The following is a 25,514-nucleotide window of genomic DNA, read 5'->3' on the forward strand; positions in this document are numbered from 1 at the left end:
AGTATTGTGGGGTGCAGTTGTGAGACTCCAGGATAGAGAAGGCAGTTGAGTGTGAGCCACTTGACTAGAGGCTGGGTGCTAGGTCAGATATGGAAGATCCAGTGTGTGCATCAGTAGGGAGACCAGGTGCTAGGCCTGAAAACATCTGTCAGGGTGCTGGGACCTTGAGCTCTGGTGGGGAGTGAGAGGCCCACGTGAAACTCTGGAGCTTAGGTCCCGGTGCTATTTAGCTGGAGGAAACATCTGTGAGGCATCGGACATGTGTAGGGTTGGTTGGGGCATGTACATCAGGCCCTTGACATCAGGGCAGATCGAAGGGCAGCCTCCCACTTATCAACATCACAACAATAGGACATAAGGCATGGCAGGAGGGGGGGCAGCCCCAGGACAAAGGATTCCTTTTTCTTGGCTTCCCATAATACTACATGTGATAAGTTTACCTCATAGAAGCACAAGATCTATGATTTTTTGCACTGGGGTTAGAAGTAGTACTGTTTTATCCTGATTGCCCCAGATCTGTTTCCAGTTTACCCTAATCAGTGAGGACAACACTGTCTACCTATTCAGATTTTTATATCGCCTTGCATGATCATCCTATCTCATTGCACTTTCACTTTAGTCATTGTTTTCAAAGGTGCAGCAAAGATGAATACATTCATTTGTATGCATAGTATATTCATAGCACTACAATGGTAGTGTTGGAGACATTGTTGATTAGTTGTAATCTGGTGAAAGCCATTACAAGCTCATTTCTTTCAATCAGAGGAAGACTAAATAACTTGCTAAATAACAAGAAGCCACTGGTAGGGAGGAACTGGACCTGAATCTCTACTTCTAGGCTAGTACCCCTGCCACTGGGCCATTCTTCTTTCCACAACATGTTCATGTATTTACACTTGATCTAGAAATGAAGGGTTTGAGCATCCCTAGCTCTTTGAGGTCAACAGGAGCTCCATATTCTCAGAAGGGTCCAGCATAGGAGCATGTATGATAAAGCTGAATTATACAGGAATGATGAAAGTGTAACAGAGTCCGGTCCTGTTATGATGGGTGGGGAGGAACCTGAATGTCCCCCACACTCTGGAAACATACCCCATACCCACCCCAGACCAGGAGGGACTCACCAGAGCCTGAGGATCCAGGTCCAGGAACACAGTGAGCTTCCCAGCAAGGAAGTTCACCCAGGGTGTGGAGAAAAAAGAAGAGTTGGCCCATGTGGACTGCTGGGAAGGGGAGGAGTGGTGGAGATCGGCACTGGAAGCAGCCTCTGAGGGAGGCAGGAGCAGCAATGCAACAGAGAACATGGTGACACTGAGCCTGGGATCAGTTAAGGTCAAGCAGGTCAAGCAACTGCCTGGATGTGCTATGACCAGAGCTTCTCTTCTGTGCCAACAAAATTAGACAAACAAGCCATGCAGGCTTTATTCATATCCTCTGAAATATAAGAGGTGATGGAGGAGGGAAGCCTGAGGAAAGCCCAAGAAGCCAGAGATGTGGAGCTAGCAAAAAAACATACAAAAAACTAAGTGGCAGTTTACTTGTTGTACTTTCTTTGTTTCTTTTGCTTTTCTTACTAACCCAGGATGGCCTAATGGTGCTACAGACTAGTTCAGCTGCAGCAGAAATGAGGACCCTGAACAGTTAGTCCTTAGCTAAAGCCAGTAGTGATGGTTAAAGTGGTCGGCTTGGGGTGCCTGACCAAACATGTCTAGCTCTACTTTGTCCAAAAGCTACCCATAACAGCATACAGATAGTGTCTTTGTAGGGAATAGGAATTGGTGCCACAAAAAACAGCTTGGTGAAGACCTGCTCTAAAGTTAAATACCCTTTAATGGAATCCTTGGAGGAATAGAAATCTAAAAGTGACTGTCCAATAGACCAAGAAGATTAACATAAACTACAAAAAAGGAATAAAGAAGAAGTGTGAAGAGAACACTTTCTCTTGAAGAGACTAGTTACTGGAAACTGAAGCATTAGAGCACACGGTGTTTTGTTATTCAGAACTGGTAGAGATCTACTAGCTGTTGGCAGGAATTGTCTGCAAAAACATTGCTATAGTCTTTCATGAAGATAGTAAATAAGTTTTGCTTTTATCAAGAAGGTGTACTTCTTTAACAGCACTCATCATTACATGGTACTAGGAGTAGGGTCCAAAGAAAGTGAAAGAGAAGATAAGAAACTTCTGAAGAGGTGGAGCATCTGAAAACCTGCAAGGAACTGAAACTCTCAGGGAAACCTGCTGAATCATGGAAAAAAATTTAAACAAAGTTTTGACATATATGTGAAAGCAATAGGGTATGCAGCAAAGGAAGATAGCCATATTCCTGAATATAGTGGGACCTAAAGCTGTTGGTGTCTTTAATAGCATACAGCTAAACCAGGTTGAGAGGCAAAGCTATGGGACTGTTACAGAAGTTTGCAGAATACTGCATACCAAAAACAAGTGAGACACTTGAGAGACAAGTTTCACAAAAGAGTACAAAAAAAGGGTGAATCCTTTGAGAAATTGCTCAGAGACCTGAAGCTGATGAATTAGGACTGCAACTTCAGGCAGCCGAGTCTATCATATGGGATCAGATTGTAATTGGAATTGAAGATTTGAAACTACAGAAAAAACTCTTGAAGGATGTGGATTTTACCTTAGATAAAACAGTAAGATTGTACCAGGCAGCAGAAGTTACTCTCTATGCTCAAAAAATAATGGAAGGAAAATCTCAAACAGCTACAGTAGAAAGTAATGGAAGGGTCATTTAATAAGTTAAAACAAAAACCAAATGGGATCCAGGATAAAAATGTAAAACTAACAGCTTACAATGGGGGGATGATTCCCACCAAAGGAGTACATGAACTAGAGGTAAAAATTAAGGATCAAATTAAACTGATAACTTTTGTAATAGCCATAGGGAATACTATGCCAAAATTGGGGCTAAAAATCTGCCAGAATTTGGGTTTAATTAAGAGATTACATATGGTAACAAATGCCAAGGAGACACTTATAGAAGACCAATATTCTGATGTTTTTGAGGACAGTGGTAATTTGGAAACTGAATATAAATTTGAGCTGACAGAACCCAATTATCCAGTCATTCAAGCCCCAAGAAAGGTTCCTCTAGCCATGAAAAGGAGACTAAAAGAAGAGATGAACCAACTGGTGGCATTGAAAATAATTGACAACGTGGAAGAACCTATTGAATGGGTACATTAATTAGTAATTGTAAAGAAAGATAGGACACACAAATTATGCTTAGATCCAAAGCAGCTCAATAAATACATAAAAAGAGAGCACCTTCCATTGCCTACTAGAAAGGATATATTTAGTGAAATGTCTAGTGCTAAATATTTTTCAATTCTGGACACATTCTTGGGATTTTGGCAGGTTCATTTAAATGAAAAAAGCTCAAGGCTATGCACTTTTAATACACCCTTTGGGAGCTATTGCTTTTGCAGACTTCTGTTTGACTTCAAATCAGCACCTGAAATCGTGCACAGGGAAGTGAAGAACATATTTGATGGAGCAGCAGGTGTCAAGATGTATATTGATAGTATCCTTGTATGGGGGAAAAAACAAAGAGGAACAGGATTTGAAGGTACAGAAAGCCCTCAACAGGGTGAGGGTGGCAGGGCTGAAACTTAATAAGCAGAAATGCAAATTTAGAGTTAAAGAAATCACCTGCTTGGGGGAACAAATATCAGAAAATGGGGTGTAACTAGATCCTGAGATAATAAGGGAAATATCAAACATGCCACCCTCACAAGATAAGGAAGGAGTACAAAGTAGGGCTGCACTGACAGAAAGTTTTTGGCCTGATACAGACAGCCGCTTTTTTTTTTACGGAGTCATATCGGCTGATTCCAATTCAATTCCACTATGCAGCTGGGCAGCTTGGAGACCAGTGCTGAGCTGGTAAGTCTAGTGTGGGAGAAGGGGTGGGGGGAGGGAAGGGGCGCGGGGCAAGGTTCCTTCTAAGCTGCGTGCATGAGTGGCTGCACACGATTAAAAATCTTGCTGCGCACTAACTTTTTAATGCCATGCACCCACCCGGAGAGGAGCTGGGTGCAGAGTGCAGTGGAGGCACTGGGGCTGGTATGGGACACTTACCAGTAAGCTCCTCACTCGTCATGTAGGGCAGGCAGCAGCTCCTCCCCAAGGTGAGGTTGGGGCAGGGACAAGGACTAGGGCTTGGCCAGAGTGCCTCCTCACCATGTGCCTCCTTGCTCTCCAAGGTAAGGCAGGGGCAGGGGCTGGGGCTGGTGCCAGGGAACTGCTCCACTGGCTCTGGGGAACTGATCTGCTCCCCAGCCCCAGTGTCATGTGCCTCCTCACTCCCCAAGGTGGGGGCTGGGGCTGGGGTCTGGCACAGGCTCTGCTGGCTCTGGGGAACAGGTACAGGAGGTATCGGAGACTGGGAACACTGCTTCCAAAATGCAAAGCTAGCAAAAAGCCTGGACAATTAATATAGCACTAGAACATGATCATTGACTCTACTAGCAAGCCCTTTCCCACACCATTCTTCCCAGCAGTGCTCAGCAGTGATATTTTTATCTGGGGGCTGCCCAAATGGGATTCACAGGAGTACAGTTTTTTAAATACCAAGTGATCACACAAATGCCAGATAGCAGCAACAGAACAGGGCTGCAGAGGAGGAGGGGGATGAGAGAGGCTATTGTCTGCAGGACATCTTGGTACAAGGTCAAACTCCAGTTATCTCTTCTTCTCCTACACAAAGGTAGGGTGGCCATTGGTCCTGTTTTATACTGGACCATCCTGTTTTTAAACCTTTTGTTCCCTGTCAATTTCTAAATGAGGAAGGGACTGCAAAAAGTCCTGGTTTTTTTTCAATTCCCCTGGCTCTGGGGAACTACTCTGCTGCCAGCTATATCATATTTTGTTATACTGTGGAGCAGACAGAAGCAGCGCGCCCTGGAAGGGGGAGGTGAGACCAATTCAGGAATGGATCGAAGCGGTGTGCTCAGGGACTGAAGCGGTGCACTCACAAATCGCTACAGCATAGAGGGAACATTGCTATGAGAGGGATAGATCAAAGCCCCTGTGGTGAGGGAGGGAGCGGAGCAGGGACGGGCGCTGTTCAGCTAGAGCAGGGTGGGGTGGGGCGTGGGACAGAGCCATGAGTGGCTCATCTGGGGGATGCAGGGAGGGGCGGCTCCCACCCTGCATGCATCCTGGGAGGGCACGGGGGGCATGTGCCCCTGGATCTGCATGGGTCAACTGCCACTGTGGGCTGGGGCCAGGGCCATGCTGGGTTCTTCTGAGGCTAGGGCTGCGCTAGGGGTGGGTGGCAGTGGTGCTGGGAGGGAGCTACAGGGGGGGCTGCAGCCACTGTGAAATATGCTCCAGCCCCGCCCCAACCCCCTTCCTAGTGCTGCCACCACATGCCCTGAGCACAGCACAGCCTGGCCCAGGCCCCACCAGAAACAATCCTGCACAACCCCAGCCCACAGGGGCATCCCACCCCATCCCACCCTGCATGTAGATCCTCCCATGCCCTCCCAGGGTGTGTGCAGCAGCAGGAGCTACCCCCCTCCCTCCCTGCATCCCCCCAGCAAGCCGCTCACAACTCTGGCCCATGCCCGCCCTGCCCCAGCTGAGCAGTGCCCGCCCAGCCCCACTCCTTCCCTCACCACAGGGGCCTCAATCTGCCTCCCCACACCCCTTCCCTCCCCCCACATCATATTTACCAGCTAGATGCTGGTCTCCAAGCTGCTGGGCTGCACTCCTGGCTCCATGCATGCTGTGGCTATATGCATGCACAGGGCATTTATTGGCCACATTATTGACTGCATCAGTCAAAAATGGCTGATTTCTGATGCTTTCAATTTTCCCTATATCAGCGCTGATCCAATATGGGACAGATGGATTGGTGTACCTCTAGTACAAAGGTTCCTGGAAATGGTCACCCATGTAGGCAGGTACACAAAAAAACCTTGCAGAGCACACCAGCAAATTAAGAGTATGACTAAAAAACAATAATCGGTGGATATGAGATGCCAATACGGACAAAGAATTTGCAAAGTTAAGAAACTTATTGAAACAGCTCCAGTCCTCAGCTCTTTTGACAGTAAAAGAGAAACAAAATTGTCCTTTAATGCCTCAGAAGAGGGCAGTGAGGCAGCCCTATTGCAAAAGTATGGCGATCACTGGAACACAGTAGCATATTATCCTGAGATCTCAAAGAAACAGAATAATTATATGCACAGATAGAAAGAGGCTTTATCTCTGGTGCATGGGTACAAAAAACATCATGTTTTTATACATGGAAGACCAGTTTTGGCAGAAATTGACCACATCCCTCTGGTCACCATTGCAAGAAAGGGGCTAGCTGATATACCTCCCAGACCACAGAGACTTTTTTTTTTCAGTTACAATTATATGATTTGAGATTATAATATAAGACAAACAAACAACCAGTGATTGCAGATATTTGTCCAGGGCGGTCGACAACACTCTTGATGATGCTGAAATGGAATCTGATATTGTGCATGTCAACGGGATAAAAAAAATATTACCCAGTATCAGATGATACAAAAACAAAAGGGAGAAAGACTGGTCTTAAATAAAGTCCCCACTAGTCAGGTGGCTACATGGCCAATTGCTGTTCAACTGGGCTCCTACAGACATGCAGGGAGCCAGCTCTGATGTGCTGGAAATGCAACGCATCAGAGCAGACTCAATTAATCCTAGAAATGAACATACTCCAGCAGACTCTGGCATCACCAAAAAATGATGGTGGGGCACTTTGAACTAAAGCTCGTTCAATGAGCTTTAGTTCAAAGTTCCCGCCACCATTTTTCATTGCAAGGGATCCTGATACAAGTGATGTTTGGGTCTTTTAGTTAGTGCATTTTGCACTCCCCAAGCCTCTTAGAGCACATGTAAAAAAAGCCCTCCAAGTTCAATATGGGAAAAATCAGTTCCCTTTAGTTTTGCCTTTCTCTTGCCTTAACAATTATTGAGACTGTTACCAAAGATTCTTGCATTAATTTCTTCAGGGAGGAGTCAGGCATTATGACAAGCTGCCTTTGTCTGCCTTCAGCATTTCTAGAGAGCCACAGTGAAGTATTCAAAAATATATAAAAATTGCATTCTTCAAACTATGTTTTCACTGTGAAGGTAAAGTCATGATATAAGATGGTACAGAAAAAAACCTTTCAATCTTAATAGCTTTTACTTTGATCCAGAAAGACGCTGTTGAAGGCTTCTAATGTTTTACTGTATGAAACCTCTCCATTGCCCATGCCCCCATTTTGAGATCACATCTTAGTTTCATCTGAGTCTGCTTTCTTGTTACCACAAGAATGCATGGAATACATCCCATTTTTTTCTTTATCTTTAGAGGTAAACCGTGGATACTCTTCAGATAGTTAGTCAGCACTTCGCCTTCTGACCAGTGAATAATTATTTGTCCTGTATTAACTCAGCACAAATATGCTCTAGGTATCAGATGCATAAGAAGAAAAAATCCCTACCACAAAGGATTAAAACTAATTTAAATAATATACCATATATTTCAGAAAAAAGGGATAAACATATAAAAACAATACAGAATGAAAAACACATTTACTTGTTCTAATGTGGGAAACATGTGCAGACCTAACTGTAATAAGCTCTAATCTTTAATCATCAAGATTAAAGATAGGTACCCTAGTGGTTTTATCACTTTTCAGAATTCTGTTTCTAGATGAATATGGTCTTTCATGGCTGTTTCTTATGATTTGGCCTATTTATAATGTTGTCTGCAAAACCGGTCCTCTTTAGGAGGGGGGGGCTGCTTCATAGGAGTCAGGCATTTTTTTCCCTTAGAGGCCCCTTCCTCTGTTGGCAGCTATGGACTTTATTTAAAGATATGTATTAATAGTTATGTCCATGCTTCTTTTTTCTATACTTCTCTGGAGTGCGTGTTCATCATCAGGTCTTATGGGTTAGATGTAGCCTTCCTTTTTTCTTTCATGAAAGTAATATGACATTTGCTGTTGTCACTTTGCTTATACATGGTAACCCTTTCCCCACTCAGTGCCTATTTTGTCTATTTATATTACAAATTAAAGAGACAAGGGCCATAACTAATGATAGTAATCTGTTACCCTTTTCTTTCCAGAAGCATGCTCACAAAAGTGTGAGTTAATGCTAATGATGATTATCATTCGTAATGGTAGCTCAGGGCAATGCTGGTGCCCCATAGAATGAAGGGAAAATCACCAAATATGATTCAGACAGGACATTAAGAAAGAAAAGTCCTTGTGAAGAGGAATGGGTCATTCCATTTAAAAACTGCATCTTGCTTACACTAAACAAGTATTACAGAAATAGAAGCAGAACCTGTCAGTGTCAACATGTGCTTCTTTTCAAACAACAGTATCAAATATTTTAATGCTGGGATTTAGGTATGATTTCCCAGTATTTCAAATCAGGATAACCAAAACAGAATTAAAACAAGAAATGGCAGTGTCCCTGTAAAAAATCAATAACCAACAAACTAATGGTATACCTACACAGTCTCAAACTGAGTTATTCCTTGATGAACAGAAGGCTTTAAATTTTTTTTTTGGGGGGGGGGGGGGGGGGGAAAACCTCCCATTAGCCTCACCTGATGTGTCTGCAATAGGACAGCAGCCTTTTTTATTTGATAGGTCAGGAGGTGTCCTGCTATGCAGACAATCCTGCAGTTAGGGGTGTGCTAAATCTGTGATTTAATTGTCTGTCCTGGCTATCATCTTTCCACGACTGGTATTTGGAGCTGCACTGATAAGTTGTGGTCCTCCATGCTGTAGAGGCCTTCCTTCCCTGAATTCCTTATTGTGCATGGATATTTTAATTTCCATGCACAATAATTAATTCCATGCATGCCAGCTAGGGGACAGAATGAGCAGGGTTCAAATGACCAGCTTCCAACTATTGCCATAGAACTGGTGTGTGATAAATTAAAGAAATTGGATGTATGTAAGTCAGCAAGACCAGATGAACTTCATCTGAGTGTGCTGAAGGAGCTGGCCAAAGTAGTTGTGGAACCCCCGGCAAATCTCTTCCAAAACTCGTGGCACGATGGGGAGGTACCTGAGGACTGGAAGAGGCCCAGTGTTGTGTCCATCTTCAAGAAGGGGAGGAGGGAGGACCCAAGTAACTATAAGCCAATCAGCTTAACTTCTATCCCAGGGAAAAGCCTGGAAAAATTAATTAAGGAGTCTATGTGTGATAGGCTTGCAGAAGGTAGGATACTGAATTGCAAGCAACATGGTTTCATCATGTGTAGGTCTTGTTTTACCAATCTCATCTTCTTCTATGACCAGGTAACTCTCTACCTGGATAAGAGAGAGGAGTTTTCCATTATATACCTCACCTTCCAAAAAGCTTTTGATCTGGTATCCCACAATGTTCTTGCAAGAAAATTGGAAGACTGTGGACTTAACTGTGAGACAGTTAGGTGGGTAGGAAATTGGCTGCAGGGTAGGACCCAGAGAGGTCTAATGAATGGATCTGTGTTGTCTTAGCGGGAAGTGGCCAATGGAGTCCCGCAGGGGTCAGTGCTTGGTTCAGTGCTATTCAACATCTTCATCTATGATTTGGATGTGGGGGTGAAGAGCTCACTGGCCAAGTTTGCGGATGACAGCAAGTTATGGGGAAGGGTGGTCATACTTGAAGATAAGCTGCAGATACAGGTGGACCTAGACAGTCTTGCAAGTTGGACGGACTGGAACCAGATGATTGTTCCACCTCCGCCTACAGGCTTGCAGGTGGATGCATCTCCACCTACAGGCTTGGCAATACCAACCTGACCAGAACTACAAATGAAAGGGACCTGGGGGTAATAATAGATCACCATATAAACATGAGCCAGCAGTGCCATGCTGTAGGCAGCAGAGCTAACAATACCCTGGCATGTATCAATAGATGCATCTCCAGCAAAACCAAAGAAGTGATTCTCCCACTCTATTTGGCATTGGTGAGACTGCAGCTAGAGTACTGCATCCAGTTCTGGGTGCCACACTTTAACAAGGATGTGGTAAATCTTGAGAGAGTCCAGAAAAGGGCCATCCATATGATCAGAGACTTGTGTGACAAGTCATACGAGGAAAGGCCGAGGGACCTGAAACTCTTCAGCCTCAAAAAGAGAAGGCTGAGAGGGGACTTGGTAGCAGCTTACTGCTACATTAGAGGTGTAAATCAAGGGCTCAGTTCACCAGGGGACCCTTGGGGAATACTGGGAGTAATGGACACAAACTCCTGGAAGACCGGTTCAGGCTCAACATTAGGAAAAACTACTTCACAACTAGGGTGTCCAGACTGTGGAATAAGCTCCCTCCAGAGGTGGTACAATAACCTACCCTGGAAATCTTCAAGAGAAGACTGGACAGTCACCTTGCTGGGGTCACCTGACCCCAGTTGTCTTTCCTGCTTGGTGCAGGGGACTGGACCCGATGATCTTCGGAGGTCCCTTCCAGCCTTACAATCTATAAATTTCTCTCTACCCCTATGCTAGAAGGGGGTAGTCCACACAGAGAGTTCATTTGGCCCTTATCCCAGAAGATTTTCTATATTTCAGTGAAATAAGGTATTTCTTAAAGTCACTTGACATTTGCTGTTGTCACTTTGCTTATACATGGTAACCCTTTCCCCACTCAGTGCCTATTTTGTCTATTTATATTACAAATTAAAGAGACAAGGGCCATAACTAATGATAGTAATCTGTTACCCTTTTCTTTCCAGAAGCATGCTCACAAAAGTGTGAGTTAATGCTAATGATGATTATCATTCGTAATGGTAGCTCAGGGCAATGCTGGTGCCCCATAGAATGAAGGGAAAATCACCAAATATGATTCAGACAGGACATTAAGAAAGAAAAGTCCTTGTGAAGAGGAATGGGTCATTCCATTTAAAAACTGCATCTTGCTTACACTAAACAAGTATTACAGAAATAGAAGCAGAACCTGTCAGTGTCAACATGTGCTTCTTTTCAAACAACAGTATCAAATATTTTAATGCTGGGATTTAGGTATGATTTCCCAGTATTTCAAATCAGGATAACCAAAACAGAATTAAAACAAGAAATGGCAGTGTCCCTGTAAAAAATCAATAACCAACAAACTAATGGTATACCTACACAGTCTCAAACTGAGTTATTCCTTGATGAACAGAAGGCTTTAAATTTTTTTTTTGGGGGGGGGGAGGAGGGCAGTAGGGTGGGAACAGTGGAGGAAAACTTCCACTAGCCTCACCTGATGTGTCTGCAATAGGACAGCAGCCTTTTTTATTTGATAGGTCAGGAGGTGTCCTGCTATGCAGACAATCCTGCAGTTAGGGGTGTGCTAAATCTGTGATTTAATTGTCTGTCCTGGCTATCATCTTTCCACGACTGGTATTTGGAGCTGCACTGATAAGTTGTGGTCCTCCATGCTGTAGAGGCCTTCCTTCCCTGAATTCCTTATTGTGCATGGATATTTTAATTTCCATGCACAATAATTAATTCCATGCATGCCAGCTAGGGGACAGAATGAGCAGGGTTCAAATGACCAGCTTCCAACTATTGCCATAGAACTGGTGTGTGATAAATTAAAGAAATTGGATGTATGTAAGTCAGCAAGACCAGATGAACTTCATCTGAGTGTGCTGAAGGAGCTGGCCAAAGTAGTTGTGGAACCCCCGGCAAATCTCTTCCAAAACTCGTGGCACGATGGGGAGGTACCTGAGGACTGGAAGAGGCCCAGTGTTGTGTCCATCTTCAAGAAGGGGAGGAGGGAGGACCCAAGTAACTATAAGCCAATCAGCTTAACTTCTATCCCAGGGAAAAGCCTGGAAAAATTAATTAAGGAGTCTATGTGTGATAGGCTTGCAGAAGGTAGGATACTGAATTGCAAGCAACATGGTTTCATCATGTGTAGGTCTTGTTTTACCAATCTCATCTTCTTCTATGACCAGGTAACTCTCTACCTGGATAAGAGAGAGGAGTTTTCCATTATATACCTCACCTTCCAAAAAGCTTTTGATCTGGTATCCCACAATGTTCTTGCAAGAAAATTGGAAGACTGTGGACTTAACTGTGAGACAGTTAGGTGGGTAGGAAATTGGCTGCAGGGTAGGACCCAGAGAGGTCTAATGAATGGATCTGTGTTGTCTTAGCGGGAAGTGGCCAATGGAGTCCCGCAGGGGTCAGTGCTTGGTTCAGTGCTATTCAACATCTTCATCTATGATTTGGATGTGGGGGTGAAGAGCTCACTGGCCAAGTTTGCGGATGACAGCAAGTTATGGGGAAGGGTGGTCATACTTGAAGATAAGCTGCAGATACAGGTGGACCTAGACAGTCTTGCAAGTTGGACGGACTGGAACCAGATGATTGTTCCACCTCCGCCTACAGGCTTGCAGGTGGATGCATCTCCACCTACAGGCTTGGCAATACCAACCTGACCAGAACTACAAATGAAAGGGACCTGGGGGTAATAATAGATCACCATATAAACATGAGCCAGCAGTGCCATGCTGTAGGCAGCAGAGCTAACAATACCCTGGCATGTATCAATAGATGCATCTCCAGCAAAACCAAAGAAGTGATTCTCCCACTCTATTTGGCATTGGTGAGACTGCAGCTAGAGTACTGCATCCAGTTCTGGGTGCCACACTTTAACAAGGATGTGGTAAATCTTGAGAGAGTCCAGAAAAGGGCCATCCATATGATCAGAGACTTGTGTGACAAGTCATACGAGGAAAGGCCGAGGGACCTGAAACTCTTCAGCCTCAAAAAGAGAAGGCTGAGAGGGGACTTGGTAGCAGCTTACTGCTACATTAGAGGTGTAAATCAAGGGCTCAGTTCACCAGGGGACCCTTGGGGAATACTGGGAGTAATGGACACAAACTCCTGGAAGACCGGTTCAGGCTCAACATTAGGAAAAACTACTTCACAACTAGGGTGTCCAGACTGTGGAATAAGCTCCCTCCAGAGGTGGTACAATAACCTACCCTGGAAATCTTCAAGAGAAGACTGGACAGTCACCTTGCTGGGGTCACCTGACCCCAGTTGTCTTTCCTGCTTGGTGCAGGGGACTGGACCCGATGATCTTCGGAGGTCCCTTCCAGCCTTACAATCTATAAATTTCTCTCTACCCCTATGCTAGAAGGGGGTAGTCCACACAGAGAGTTCATTTGGCCCTTATCCCAGAAGATTTTCTATATTTCAGTGAAATAAGGTATTTCTTAAAGTCACTTGTTAATACAGATTGAAAATAGGAAGAGTTTTCAGTGAAGCTGGAGAGCTGGAGGAGTACAGTCTCTCTTCCAAATCTGGAAGAGCAGAGAAGGACTTTCCCTCTGCTTTTTCTTCACTTTTCCTCTCACCTTGCTTAAAAGCACATTTTTAGGGGGTTTTTTTTACGTCTGCAAGCAGCCTTTGGTATGCATTACTCTCTGAACAGGTTACTAGCTGGTAGATGAGCTGCAAGATTCAGCTGTAGGTTATTTCCATCTTTGAACATATTTTTGCTATAGTTCATGGATCAAACCTGGTTGAATATACAGCTCCCAAGATGTTCTACCTTATAACTCTGACAGTCTTTTTGAGCTTTAATCTCTTTTTACCCATTACTTTAAAATCCCTCCATCATTTATGTTGGCAGATGTGTCACTAGTTTAGCAGCCTACATATGTGTTCTCTCTCTCTCTCTCTCTCTTTCTCTCTCTCTCTCTCTCACTCTCTCTCTCTCTTCCCCCCCCCCCCTTCCTGGCAGTGCTCCCTTTTAAAGTGACCATCATTCCTTTCTCTTTTCATGTTCCATTTCCTGGTCTGGTCATTAATAAATGTCTCATTCTTTAAGTTACATGATGCCTTATTAATCATAAAACTGGAGTAATCAAGTGCAATATTTTTTTTAATTAGATTAATTTTCTTCTAGAGACCGTTGCACTGCAGCTCTTGTTACATCTGAAACATGCTCAGTGGCTGGGGATTATTTAATTGAAGAGTCTTTGTACTTTCATTCTAATGAAAGCTGTGTAAGAACTCACTCTGTGTTACAAAATCCTAACAGTCTTCACTTTTCTGACTTCAAGGAAAATTCAGCTGAAAATTGAGATGCAGAATAAAATTCTTTCAGAATGTTTCTTCCAGATTTAAAATTGGTATTAGTGAAGGCTCACCTGATTTTATCTTCTATTCTAGTATCATACTCTTTCAAGAGCTTCTTCTCTGAGCTATGTGCATGCATGTCCTTGTGTCCTTAGAGAATACTGCTGCCAGAGAAAATCTTAGGGTTTTTGTTGTGCCAGGACAAAATTTGTAGGGTGTTTTTTTTTGTTTTTTGACCTCATTAATTCTCTAATGGACTGGCTTCTCAGAAATAAATTGGCATTTGCTTTCCTTCACCCCATTGTCTTTATTGCATCATTTCAGAATCTGGCCATAAATTGGTTAATGTCTGTAAAGTACTATGAACGGTGAAGCAAAATATAGGCAGTCACACATACTTATATGTGCTAAGCTTTATGTTTTGTTAATTTTATGTATTTCCACTGTTACTAGGGACCTACTGAATTCATGGCAGAAGTGGGCTGTGCGGCAGCTCCTATAATCTTCTTGAAGGTTCCCCTGCACTTGTGCCCCCGCTTCCCGTTGCTGATTGGCTGAGGGTCCCTGATGGCCTTGCTGCCTGTTGCTAACCAGCCAGGAGGCAAACATGGCACCATATTTAAAACTGTGGTTTTCACCTCCCTGCTTATCAGGAACAAGCAATGGGGCCAATCTACCATTTGGCGGGGGTGGGGGCACATAGGGGAACGTGCAGGATTAAAGGAACTGCTGCATAGCCCACTTCTGCTGTGAATTCAGTAGGCCCCTACCTATTACTGTCTTCCAGAACTGGATATGTTATTTCTAAGATCCAGGAGGTTCTCAATAAAATCATATTGAAGAAAATACAGATTATAAAATACTTTAGAACTTAAAAATCTGGATTCAAAACCCACCAAAATCACTGGGTGTGTTTCTCTATTTGTCTGCAAAAAAAAAAACATATCTGGAAAGTTCTTTTTAAGTTTCAATAAAGAAAAATATATGAATTATTAAATAAATATTTTAGCCTGGAAAATATAAACTTTCTTTTAGCATAAGCAGTATATTATCATCCATACAATTTTAAATATTAACACTGACTAACATTGGCTGCTAATGATTTCTTTCTCTTGTAAATTTAAACATAAGTCCAAAAGTTCTTTTCCAGAAAATCATAGGTCAAAATTCCCTCCAAACTCAGAGAATTTTTTAGACTTTTGCACCAGGTACAGACATTACACAGTTACAGATATAAGTCAGAAGCTGTTCTATACCTGTAATGGAACAGTAGTTCAGCACACACAGACTGATTAGAATATGTCAGAACCTGATCTAAGATTTGCCTCCCCACCAAAGGGCAAATGTGTGTTCTATTCATCGATATCAAGGTATAGCCGGCTAAATAAAAAAGAGTAATTTCCCTCTACTGATAAATACATTGTTCTGTTCACAGAAAGTGTAATTTTCAGTGATCTAAGTCTAATTCAAATTATTCATATGCCCAAAATAGGGTTACAATGTTATCTTTCCCCCCACCAATATAATTTGTGCGTCTGCCTGAATATCTTTTCCATATGCATCAGTGCTCTCAATTCATAGCATAAACAAATCAAATAGTATACATTCAGCTGTAGGATAGCTTGCCTTTTTGCTGAGGATATCAAGAAGTATGAGTCACTTTACTATTTATTCAGGGATTTTTTGCTGCCAAGTTGCTGCTGATAAAGTAATTGTCTAAACCCTAGCATTCATGACATCAAATTTATCACTGTCCTTAGGTAACAAAACAGTGATTTTAAAAGAGAGCAGAAAATTAATTAGAACTGCGGTTGCATTCCTAAACTGATAGCAGATTTTAATACATTATAAAAGAGGAAATACATTGGCATTGCAGGGGGGAACTTGATTTTTATCTATTTTTATCTACATTTAATATGAACAATAGATTTGAAATGGTGCTTTGTTGATACTAATATTAATCATGTTTGGGTTCAAGAAAGCAATTAAATAAATTTTTAGGGTGCTACTTAGTTAATCTAGTCAGTATGTCCCTTGACCAATAAAATTATTAGGCTAAGTTTCATCATTTTAAGAAACAGCAATAATTTGATCAGGTGGTTGGTTGGGTAGAAGATGTTTTTTGTTTTGGAGGTTGTTAGTCATTGCCTTCCACCTATCTTCTGCTGCATCTTTCTTGGAATTGACTCCATGTTCAGTGTGTATGTTTCACTGCATTCCCATCTACTCCTCCATGTTCTCCATATTCTCATTCTTCATTTAGTGTGTTTTCCTTCTGTCGTATGATGTATTAAAAGTGTCAGCAAGAAGTCCCTATTAAATTGTCACATGGTATATCTCCAGAACTGCATTTCTTGTGAGCTACCTTTTTGACAAATTGTTCTTTGACCAACAGCATATTAATTCACTGTTTCTCATTCTTTCTGTCCATTTTCAGCATGTTCATGGAACACCAAAATTCGAAGTCCCTGAAATGTCGTTCAATGTCTATCCTGAATGCCTACTCATACTCATACTCATACTCATACTCATACTCATACTCATAAAGGACTGTCAACCAAATATAAGACTTTAGTAGTGTTAATCTTAACCTTAGTTTCATCTTGTGGCAAAATAACATTTCTAAATTTACTACATGAAAATTTTCCCTATTGATTTAAATAGAGTATTGAGCACTTGCTCTATTTAGTTCATAGATTAATAGATTCATAGATTGTTAGGGGCTGGAAGGGACCTTGTCGGGACCTTGTCCAACCCCCCCCCCGCACTAGGCAGGAAAAGACAACTGGGGTCAAGTGACCCCAGCGAGGTGACTGTCCACTCTCCTTTTGAAGATTTCTAGGGTAGGTGACTGCACCACCACTAGTTTATTCCACAGTTTGGACACCCTATGAATAAGTCTTTCCTGGAATTGAGCCTGAAGTGGCCTTCCAGGAGTTTGTATCCATTACTCCTGGTCTTCCCCAGGGGTGCCCTCAATGAACAGCTGTTCACTGAGTTCTTGATGTACTCCCTTGATGTAGCAGTCAGCTGCTACCAAGTCCCCTCTCAGCCTTCTCTTCTGTAGGCTGAAGAGGCACAAATCCCTAAGCTTCTCCTCGTAGGCCATGTCTTGCAAGTCCCTGATCATATGCGTGGCTCTTCTCTGGACCCTCTCAAGTTTTTCCATGTTCTTGTTGAAGTGCGACACCCAGAACTGGATGCAGTACTGCAGTTGTGGTCTCACCAGTGCGGAGTACAGTAGGAGTATCACTTCCTTAATTTTGCATGAGATGCAACAGTTAATGCATGCCAGCATGTTGTTTGCCCTGCTGGCCACAGCATTCTACTGCCGGCTCATGTTCATGAGACGGTTGATCACTAGCCCTAAGTCCCTTTCGGCCATGATGCAAGTCAAATTGTCACCACCGAGCCTGTAGCTGACATGCTGCATTGTTTATATTGCTTCATCTCGTATGTTTATTTTTGGGGAATTTGTTTTTATTCCAGATCCTTTACTGGAGCTGTTGACCACACTGATCATACACTGCAACTCTTTTCCAGATGATGCCAAGTTATATGGACATCAGGAAGTAAGCATACCTAATTTTATTTATGTTTACTTGAGTCATTTATATACCTTTGTCCTCTTTCGGGTTATTCTTGATTCTTTCCTAGTAGTTGTTAAACAGTGTTGGTGAAAGAAAATGTCTCTTTAGGATGACTTTTTTCTTCTGCATATTTCTTGGCTCTTATTCCCAACATGGATCCATGCTAGTTCAAGCACAGGTTCTATATCATTTGTAGATTCTTCTTGTATATACCACACTCTTTTGGAAATTACATCAGCTTTTCATGGCAGGTTTGGTCACAGGATTTTTTCCAAATAGATCTAGCATAGATAGAGTGCTCTCTGTTTCTAGAGCACTTTCGCATAGCCTTCCTGAAGTAAATATTGCTTCTCTGGTATCTATACCTGGTATAAATCCACGTTACTGTTAATCTGAGAATCAATGAACTTCTGTTTTCTGTAATTTTAAGAGTATCATTCTTTAAACGTATTGTTCTGTATTGACCATGCTATTTGGCATTTTGGACTTAAGGTAGGGAAATAAAATGCTTGAAATCTTATGGTGGTATACATGGGTGGATCTAGGATTTTAAAAAGGGGTGTACAGATGTTGTGATGAATCATCACATATAACATAACACACATGTTTTCTCATTTAAAAAGAAATGAGATGCTTTACTAGTAAGCTAGGGGCCTTGGGCCATATTATTCAGTTTAAGATCAAAGGAAAAAAAAAACTTTACTGGAATGTGCATTTGCTATTCCATGTATTCTGTATAAAAAGACAACAAACTAGCCAAAATAACCACAAGATGTTGTTTCATTAGTCCTGCAGTCATTAGACTTAAACACATCTTTTTAAGGTTTATAAACAAAATCAAGCCTTCTTGAGCAACTTCACAGTGTATCCAATGTTTCACTGAAAGATATTTCCACAGCTGAGTTAATGTTCATTTGAGGTAATGTTTCCACCTCTGAAATAATGTTTCTAGCTAGAATTAAACACAACATGCTGAGCTGGGAGAATAGGAACTACATTACTAGAAGCAGCTAACTGATAGCAGAATTGCAAAAGAATGGCTAACTTGATTACTGGAACCACTAAAGACTATTAAAAAAGAGAGAGAGTAATTAACACCTGTGGAATGAAGATTTTAGAAGGAATCAGGAAGATTATAATGAACCATAAAGTCAATTGTCTCCCTCACTCTTGCCTGAATACAAATGCTGCTGCTGCTACTAGGCAGTTGGTTTTAAATGTTGGGTGGACAGAGAATAAAGGGGAGTGCAACTGCACCACTCCCGCCCCTACCCGCACTCCATTCCTCACCCAAATCTGCCCCTGGTGGTATACTTTGCATATATGTTTGATTAAGAAGCTGCTGCAGATATTTTGCATTTCATCATCTAGTTTATCATTTTCACAATTATGCCATAATCTCCAGTTTCTTTGCCAGTTCTTATCTTCTTCTGGGCATTCATAATTGGCACATTAAGACTAACAGCACTTATCCTAAAAGACTGATCTTCTCTTCCTTAACTGGGCTGTTGAGCAGAAAACTAATGTGTTCTACCCACCTTGTTCTAACTTTCAAAGCATTCTGTCTTGATTTGATGGAACTGATAATTTTAATAATGATCACTCCACTTCCTTGATGGCTGTTCCAGCACAGCAATGTAGTTCTTTAACATTTTTTCTCCTATCAAATGTCTCTAGTTCTGCACGCCTCTGCTCATGCCATTCTTCTTTTGCTTGTGTGCAAGCCCAGGATGCTTTGCATGTTTATCATGTTATAGTTTATGTGTTTCCTGTCCATTACTCCCTTTTGCTTATGCATCAATTCAAGGATTTTTTTATGTCATCCATGCTTGCTGAATTCTCTATGCCTAAGGCTTAGCTTTCTGAATCTCCTACTGCTGTCTTAAATGCTCAACTTTCCTCTATATTACTTGGCTGATTATGTGAATTTGTAAGGCCTGGGTTACTTTTGACACAAACACCTGTCTAGAGATTTTAATTTTGCTATTATGAATTAAGCTTGTTATTATACATATATATATATATATATATCAAAATAAGGATATTTTTGTAATACTTTGGATGTTTGAATGAATGAGTGAAAAGTGATTGGTAAAAGCAGGGTAGGCTACGTGTTAACAAACAATTTACCAAATGGTGGCCTAGATGCAATTCTAAATCTAGTCTGTACCAGGTGAGGAATGTGACAAGCAGAAGAAACAAGACTGAAGATGCTGCCTACAACCCTTCAAGGCTAAAGGCTCCGTCTGCACCCAACACGGCCTATACTAGCAATAATGGAAAAATGTAGTAAACAGAGTGCTTAAGGATCAGCACCTGGGACGGTGATGTGTGAGCCTGACCACTTGTCAGGATGCAAAAATACTAAGATTCAAACAAAGAAGGCATGGAGTCAGAAAAGGTGGAACCAGTCACCCAACTCCAACTTGATGCCCCCTATAAAGGGGAGAGACTTAGTAGCAAGAAGTTGGGTAACACTCTGCATGCTTCACTGGAGCACAGTGTGATGAGGTCCTGCTCCCACTCCTAATCTTGTACTCCTAGTCTGGTCATCTGATGCAGTACTGAGTAACAGGCTTTGGTAACTATGACATCTTCAGAGTAAGTGTTTGTGTGTGTGTGTGCATGCTCGCGCGCACGCTCGCACTCTTTTGAATACTCGAATCAATAAATGAGGCATCTAGCCTTATTCCCCTCATAAGGTCTTGCTTGTCATTTGAGCGATTGTGCAACACCTGTATTTCTTAACTTCCTTTAGTACATCTAAAGGGTCCATTTTTTTTTCTTTTGTATGCTTCAGTTTCAGATGACATTTTACTGTGAGCAAAATGCAGTGACTGTTACAGCCTGCAGATGGCATATCCCTACTGGCAATACTGAGTAGGGCTGTGCGAGGCTTCGGACAGAGCTTCAGATCTGGAGAAGCTTCGGACCCTTCGGGGTCCAAAGCAACACATCCAGGTTGAAGTGCGGGCCTCATTCGGCTTCCCCAAGCAGTTCGGAGCCACCTCCGAGATCCAGCCATAGGGTATAATGGGGAAACAATAAAATACCTATAACTTTGTTTTTTGTCTGATTTGGATGAGATTTTCAGGAGTGGTAGAATCTGCAGAGAGAATGAAGTCTGCCAAGTTTTAAGAAGATCAGTAAAGGGGATTGGGGGTACAACATAGCAGGATCAAAACTGCAGGAGTGGTAGTCTATGCTGAGATCACAAATCCTGCCGAGGTTCAAGAAGATTGGTGCAGGGGTTTTGGGGCAACTGTACCCCAAATTCTTGAAAGCAAAACTCCTGTCACGTCTATGTGTTACAACACAGAGGGGTCAAGACTGCAGGGTTGGTAGCTCTTACTGAGACCACAAAGGCTGCTAAGTTTCAAGAAGATTGGTGCAGGGGTTTGGGGGGAACTGCCCCTCAAACTGTGGACAAGCAAAACTGGTGCCATGGGTGCTCGTGGAACTGACTGTCTGTCTTGGGGCGGGGAGGGGAGACACTGCTGCAGGCCTGGCTGCTAAAGCTGCTGTGTTACCAGTTACCAGTCAATCAATCCTGATTCACTCAGGGACCAGGGACTCAGGGACCAGCTCAAAACACAGGACCTAGCTACTACATAACTACTTAACGAGCATCAATTAGCACCTACAAAACCAGGCTATGGAGAGGAAAGACTCGATATAATCAACTGCCCCAAGACAAACACAGTCTTGGCATGAGTTTTGCCCATCAGCAGCTAGGGGTGCAGGGCCCCAGAACCCAGAAACCCCTGCACCGATCTCCTCCGCAGCTGGCAGGTGTCGTGGCCTCAGCAGGGGCCACCATCCCTGCAGCTGTCACCCCCCTGCGCCTGAGCACACGCAGTGTCACCCATGGCCCGAGTTTTGCTTGTCTGCAGCTTGAGGTGCAGTTCCCCCCAAACCCCTGCACCAGTTTCCTTGAAACTTGGCAGGCTTTGTGGCCTCAGTAAGAGCTACCACTCCTGCAGTTTTCACCCCGTGTTGTAACACACAGATGTGACAGGAACTTTGCTTTCAAGAATCGGGTACAGTTCCCCCCAAACCCCTGCACCGATCTCCTTGAAACTTGGCAAGCCTTGTGGCCTCAGTAAGAGCTACCAGTCCTGCAGTTTTCACCCCCCTGTGGTGTGACACACAGCTGTGACATGAGTTTGGCTTTCAAGAATTTGGGGTACAGGTTCTCCCAAATCCCTAAACCGATCTTCTTCAAACTTGGCAGATATTATGCTATGAGCAGAGGATACAATCTCTGCAAGTTTCATCCAAATTGGACAAAAAACAACAAAGTTATAGATATTTAATTGATTTCCCCCATTATACCCTATGGCCGGATCTCCGAGGTGGCTCCGAAGTTTTGGCCGGATCGAGGCGGAAACACGGTCCAGAGCTCCGGATCGGATCGTGGCCATCCGAAGCGGCCCAATCCAAAGCCGGATCGGATTGCCGCCGACTCGCACAGGCCTAATACTGAGTTCCTATGGCTTTGATACTGTGTTATATTTAATCCAATATAATATAACCTTTTCCATATCTGGGACTTTTCTATGGACATAATTTCCTTGTTCAAACCATATGTTAAATACAGCGAGGTCACAATAAGTACTAAGGTTTACTGGGTCTGCCTATAAATTAGTCTAGCCCAGTGTTCTGGCTCACAGTGTCATGGCATGGGTGCTGGGGGTGGGGGGAGGGGAGTAAGAAAGGCTTGTCTGGATTCCACCCCCCACTCCTCTCCCAGTGCAGCTCCCCATATTCAGAGGTTTAGGTACCTCACAAATTTTGTGGGGTATATGTATACTGTGCAAGGCAATGCTGTGCTGAAACATGCTGCACTAATTGTGCAGGTGCTAGCCTATGAATTGAAAGCAGTTTATCTGCATTGGTAAAGCTCTATGTTCAGAACTGTAATCCCTGAAGTCTGGAATATGCTGAGCTAGAAAATGTCTTTCAGCACTGGTGTTGCCTTGTGCCAAATAGGTACTGGTCTAGTTCTATATCTGCTCCTCTTTCAACAGTAACAATATGTCTCTTGCTTATCATTAAGTTTCTACTCCTCATCCTTTTTAGGGTATTTTTGATGTCATCAGAGTTTTAGTGTCTATTCATCTTCCCAGTCGTCTGTTGGTGCATGTGCTTGAAGCATACATCTTCCTAATGGTGATGTGTCAGCTCTAATAAACAAGATTCTCTGATGTTTGTCCAGATCCTGCCAAATTTGATGGCAAGCTGTCTTCTGGTCAATATGCCAGTCCCCTTTTCATATCTGTCCTCCCCTGGTATTAGACTCTTGTGGCCATCTCCTTTTGCTCACTGCAGGAAAATCAATCTTCAGATTTTTTGCTTCTTCCAACTCATTCGGTATTTTTCCAACTTGGTCAAATTTCTTTATTTTTCATGTTATAAAAATGCAAACTTCTTTGCTACAAGCCTTCTTTCTTCCTGTAATTCTCTTTCTATATGGTGCCTAACATCCATTTTCATTCCATTTAACCTGGCAATGGAGCAGCATTGATTGCCAGCAGGGTCATATGGCACAATTAATCCATTAAGCATATCTGTTTTTTTCAAAAGGTATTGACTTACTAAGGGACCTGTAATGTGACAGAATAATTCCCTTATCTTTATTTGTTCCATATAAGGTAGTATGAGTGGAAGCTTGTTATTCCAATTTAGCACAAAGCTTCATATAAATGCTAGCTAGTAGGAAAGATGAACTGCAGGCGTTAACACCCACATTTTTGTCTTACCAATTGCATAGGTGCAAAAATTGGTGGGCACAACTTAAACACTGCAATTTATAGCACAGTGTGGTAATTGTGCTCACCATCCCCTAACTGGAAGTGATTGGACAAGCATACTATAATAATGCACTAAGCCATGATTTATAACATCCCATAGAAATTGTGTGAATTACATTATTAATTAATAAGGCCAGGGCGGATCACTGAGATCATTGGTTCAGAGAAGGCAAGTTCTTAATGACTGTGAAGCTCTAAATTAAAAGTGCAGTGACACTTTTCAGTTCAACAAGGCCATGTGGACATGTTATTCCTAAACCTAAGACCACAAAACAGCAATCACACCAACTAAAATAGGGAATTCAAATCAGAACCCTAATATATATTTTGACACAACATGTTTTCCTGTTGTTTATTGTACTTTCTTATTTTACTGTTTCTTACAGAATTGGAAATTCCATGTTAAACTTTTTAAAGACTGGAATGAACAAACTGTACTGTTAGGGAGCCTATTAATTATCTCAGTATTGGAGCAATTGAACTGAGAGTTCACCGAAGAAAGACAGTATTTAACTCAGTACTGGTGAAGAGGATTCTACTTAAATCCCATGGAAATTCCAGTATGACTTACAACAAGGTAATCTTAAATTAAATGAATTAGGGAAGTAAAAAAAAGATATTCTGAAAGCCAAAGTAGACAGACAGATAGAGAAATCATCAATTGTAAAAACATTAAAATGTATTAAATTATTTTAAAAATATACTAGTTCAGAATCCCATTTTATCAGATGATTTGGCCTCTATCTTAATTTTTTTCCATAAAGAATAAAGACTGGTATATTTCTCTCCATATAGCACCCCAACGTGAGTTTGAGCATGATTGTTGTTTGAGTAGGACTGAGTAGGATCTAGTCCCATTATGAGACCTTGAATTGAAGATTTCAAGTTCATTTGAAAACTGTATCATTACGGGATTTAAAATTTGTTTTCTAACACAGATTCTGCCTTAGTCTTCATTAATATCTGTAATTGTAATGAGCTTTTGGGAGTTTTTTAATCTTTACTGAAGAGTGGTGCTACACCAAAGCTACAATTAAACATATCAAAGAGGATATAGGAAAAAAACAGCATGACAAAGATCTTAACAAAGATCTTTTAAATGTCATCCTCAATATATTAGAGTTGTCTGGTAAGAGGCAAAGCAAAACAAACAAACAAAAAGGAATCTTAGTATTCTTAACACTTTTGATAGTACAGCATTTGGACTCACAGGATATAAGTGCAATATTTTGGGCAATAAGGACATGTCTGTGCTACAGTCTTCTATCAACATTGTTAGGTCAGTCCATGCCACAAAGAGATATGATCCCTAACTGATACAGTTATGCCAAGATAAATGTGTACAGTTTATCTTGCTAAGATAGTGCAGTCTACCAAAAATTCAATGCCAAGGTGGTATATTGATATACTTTTACTGATAAAATGTTCCTAATGCAGACATAAGATACAGCTACAGAGATTGCCCCCTTTTGTAAACAAAATTCAAATCTTTATTTCAATTTTAAAGAAAGCAGAATTTCTAAGGGAAGAAACTTTCTTGGCTTCATTATTGCTCCCTTGTCCATATTGCTGTTATGGATGAGCTACATTGTCTCACTGCTTTCACAATCTGGTAGGTGCTAGTACATTTAATTATGAGTATGGAATACCATACATTTATTCAAAGATGTCATTCCAGTAAAGAGAGAATACACTGTTGGGTATTTTGCCAGAATGTTTTTTTTTTGAGTTATTAAGGTTGTGTACACATTTCTACAGAGGCAGTTCTGAAGTCCTATGCTCTGTCCCTTTCAGTCCCAACTAGAGATGAGATAAACCAGTCACACAATTCACCATACATAAAAGATAGCAGCATGATATAGCAAAATACTTAATTAAAGAAAAATGCATTACTTGTCAGACACTTGGTTAGAGTAGTAAAGGGTTTTAACAATTCATTCAGAAGATGGAGATAGCCAGAAAGAAAAAATACCCTACTTTATTCAGGAGACTAGGCAGGTTTGAATATGAGTTTTGACAGGCCCATGCAAATGTGACTGATTTTA

The sequence above is a fragment of the Alligator sinensis genome, unplaced genomic scaffold (assembly GCF_000455745.1).
Source record: "Alligator sinensis unplaced genomic scaffold, ASM45574v1 scaffold1122_1, whole genome shotgun sequence".
NCBI classification, from domain to species: Eukaryota; Metazoa; Chordata; order Crocodylia; family Alligatoridae; genus Alligator; species Alligator sinensis.